The sequence below is a fragment of the Aegilops tauschii genome, chromosome 2 (genome assembly GCF_002575655.3).
Source record: "Aegilops tauschii subsp. strangulata cultivar AL8/78 chromosome 2, Aet v6.0, whole genome shotgun sequence".
Lineage (NCBI taxonomy): Eukaryota > Viridiplantae > Streptophyta > Magnoliopsida > Poales > Poaceae > Aegilops > Aegilops tauschii.
The window spans coordinates 631,235,170-631,239,175 of NC_053036.3; the positions used below are offsets into that span (position 1 = coordinate 631,235,170).

General features: G+C 54.7%; 1 pseudogene; it reads right to left on the reverse strand.

Moving 5' to 3' along the window:
- Positions 1–832: 832 nt before the first annotated feature.
- LOC109772966 (2-methylpropanoate--CoA ligase CCL4-like) lies at positions 833–2,890 on the reverse strand (annotated as a pseudogene).
- Between the last annotated feature and the right edge of the window lie 1,116 nt (positions 2,891–4,006).

A 4,006-nucleotide genomic window follows, 5' to 3' on the forward strand; every position in this document is an offset into this window, starting at 1 on the left:
TTACCAAATTTGCAACCATTTTTCAAATTCATGATTTTATCAAATGTGCATACTCTTCTGAATCCAAGTCTCATGGCCATTTTAAATCTTCATGCATTTTTAGGATTTGCAGACATTTATTTATTTGTTTTTGTGAATTAATGAAATACTTTTGAATTGTACATATTTTTCAAATTTCAAAGAAGAAATTATATTTTTAGATATTGTTTGAATCCACAAACATTTTTTCAAATTGACGAACATTTTTAAATTCATGTTTTTTGAATTCATAAATATATTCTTAAAATCATGAACATTTTCAAATATAAGTGGCTGAGAAAATGTAAAGCTGAATATGAAAGGCGGAAGGATGCAAGCAGGCATCGCCGCATTGGGGTCTCTGACGTCGTTCAATAACTTTTCGTTCTTACTTTGCAACGCGAGATGGAATCATACAGAACACTGGGAGGATTATATTTTTATCATCTAAACGGAGTCAAAATTTTCAGGTTCGGTGGCATGCGCGAATTACAAAGACACGATGAAAGTAGAGCATAAGCGAAATCCAACTGAACCCCAAGCAGAGATGAAGAGAAATGCGCACAAGCACAGATTCACCTTTCTCCCCGTTTCTTACACTCAAGTCTCTAACCAACGATGACTTCAGCGTAAGAAATCACTTTTCCACGGCACGACCACGACGAATTTGCCGAAAGATAACTGAAACGACAGCGGCCTAATTCTCGGTTCAGTGGCTATCAATGGCATGTTCCTGCGCACCGTCAGTTTCAGACTTTCAGTCACATATATGCAAATTCTTAGTTTTATCACAACAGTGCTCTCATTTCTCACATAACCAGCAGGGAGACATGCATCATGCATGCACATAATAGAATCTTGCAGCTGCAGCAGACAGGCTTGCTGAATGCTGATCTGCAGAGCAGACATGCCAACGCGATTTGCCATGGCGCTGCAGATCAAGCGAAGCAAGACGACACAACCCTGAATTTCTACAGCAATTATACTACATCTTGCTGACGCCCCTGCGGGTCGGCCCCATCTCCTTGGCGAGGTTCCGGAGCACGTACTTCTGGATCTTGCCGGTGGACGTCTTGGGCAGCTCGGCGCGGAACACCACGGTCTTGGGCACCATGTACCCGGGCATGCGCTCCCGGCTCCACGCGATCACCTCCGCCGCGGTCACCGCGCCGGCCGCGCCGTCCTTGAGGCTCACGAACGCGCACGGCGTCTCCCCCCAGAACTCATCCGGCCGCGCCACCACCGCCGCCTCGTTCACGGCCGGGTGGCCGTAGAGCAGCGACTCCACCTCCACGCTGCTGATGTTCTCACCGCCGCTGATGATCACGTCCTTGGACCGGTCCCGGATCTCCAGGTACCCGTCCGGGTGCATCACGCCCACGTCCCCCGTGTAGAACCACCCGTCGTCCCGGATGGCCGCTTTAGTGGCGTCCTCGTCCTTGAAGTAGCCCATGGTGACGCACCCGCCGCGGAGCACGATCTCGCCCATGGTGGCGCCGTCTCGGGACACGCTGCGGCCGGTCTCGCCGTCCACGATGTCCACCTCGGCCATGCCGGGCGTCCGCACGCCCTGCCTCGCCTTGAGCCCCGCGCGCTCCGACGCCGGCAGCTTGTTCCACTCGCCCTTCCACGCGCACAGCAGCACCAGCCCCGCCGTCTCTGTCAGCCCGTACCCGTGGCTGACGTCGAACCCGATGGCCTCCGTGCGGCCCAGCACCGCGGCCGGCGGCGGCGCGCCGGCCGTGAGGATCTGCACCTTCCCCGGCAGCGGCCTCCGCACGCCCTCGGGCGCGTTGGCCAGCATGTTGAGCACGACGGGCGCCCCGCAGAGGTGCGTGACCCCGCGGCGGGCGATGGTGTCGTAGACCTCGGCGGCGTCGACGCGGCGCAGGCAGACGTTGGTGCCGCCCACCACGGCCATCCCCCACGGGAAGCTCCAGCCGTTGGCGTGGAACATGGGCAGCGTCCACAGGTACGTCGGCTGCTCCGGCACCGACCAGGAGACGAGCGAGTCCATGGTGACCACGAAGATGCCGCGGTGGCAGTGCACGACCCCCTTGGGCGCCGACGTGGTGCCGGAGGTGTAGTTGAGTATCATCGGGTCCCACTCGCTGGCCGGCCGGACCCACCTGGACTCCGGGTCGCCCATCTCCAGCAGCTTCTCGTACGTCAGGGCCGCGGCGGGCGCGGGAGAGAAGTCCTTCTCGTGGGGGTCCTCGACGAGCACGACCCGCGGCGCCGGGTGGCCCGGCGGGAGGAGCCGGAGCGCTTCGTCAAGCACCGGCACCAGCGCCGGGTCGACGAGGATGAGCCTGGACCCCGAGTGGCGGAGCAGGACGGAGACGGTGCGCGCGTCGAGGCGGGTGTTGATGCTGTTGAGCACGGCGCCGCTCATGGGCACCCCGAAGTGCGCCTCGTACATGCCGGCACGTTCGGCAGCAGCACGGACACCTGCAGCAGTTTGTTGGTTCACGCCATGAATCATCACGCACCAGCCCAATTCAATCCAATTAAATTCACCTTGTCGCGGCGGGGTCGACGACGGAGGCGATCAAGATTCAAGAATTAAGTTAGGGGACGGACGGATGGGTGCTTACGACGTCGCGGCGGGAGACACCGGGGAGGCGAGCGCGGAGGCGAGGCGGAGGCAGCGGCGGTGGGTCTGGGACCAGGTGAAGACGGTACCGCCGTAGACGACGGAGGGGCAGTCGCCGTAGACGGTGGCGGCGCGCTCCAGGAAGCCGAGCGGCGTGAGCGGGCAGGAGTTGGCCGGGTTCGCGCCGAGCTTCTCCATGGCCGCCGGATCGGACGGGGCGGCTAGCTTCAGTCGCCTGCGACCGCCGGCACCTATCTCGTGGTTGTTGGGGAGACGGAACAGAGCAAAACTCCCGAATACCGGAGGAACACCTTGTGTGCTATCAAACGTCACAACGTAAATGGGTGATTATAAAGATGCTCTACAGATGTTTTCTAAGGTGTTTGTTGGGTTGGCATAGATCGGGATTAGGATTTGTCACTCCGTGTATCGGAGAGGTATCTCTGGGCCCTCTCGGTAGTGCACATCACTATAAGCCTTGCAAGCAATGTGACTAATGAGTTAGTCACGAGATGATGCATTACGGAACGAGTAAAGAGACTTGCCGGCAACGAGATTGAACTAGGTATGATGATACCGACGATCGAATCTCGGGCAAGTAACATACCGATGACAAAGAGAATAACGTATGTTGTTATGCGGTTTGACCGATAAAGATCTTCGTAGAATATGAAGAATCCAATATGAGCATCCAGGTTCCGCTATTGGTTATTGACCGGAGATGTGTCTCGGTCATGTCTACATAGTTCTCGAACCCATAGGGTCCGCACGCTTAACGTTCGACGACGATTTGTATTATGAGTTATGTGATTTGATGACCGAAGTTTGTTCAGAGTCCTGGATGAGATCACGGACATGACGAGGAGTCTCGAAATGGTCGAGAGGTAAAGATTCATATATTGGAAGGTTGCATTCGGACATCGGAATGGTTCCGAGTGATTCGGGCATTTTTCCGGAGTACCGGAAGGTTACCGGAACCCCTCGGGGAAAGATAATAGTCATACTGCTTACCAGCATGTCATACTTTGATTCGGCGGTATTGTTGGATGAAGCGGCCTAGACCGACATTACATGACCACGTTCATGAGACTGGTTCTACCGACGTGCTTCGCACATAGGTGGCTAGTGGGTGTCTGTTTCTCCAACTTTAGTTGAATCGAGTTTGACTACGCCCAGTCCTTGTTGAAGGTTAAAACAACACACTTGATGAAAAATCATTGTGGTTTTGATGCATAGGTAAGAACGGTTCTTGCTAAAATCCCATAGCAGCCACGTAAAATGACGTCTAACTTGTTTTTGCAGGGCATGTTGTGATGTGATATGGTCAAGACGTGATGAGATATAAATTGTTGTATGAGATGATCATGTTTTGTTAAAGTTATCGGCAACTGG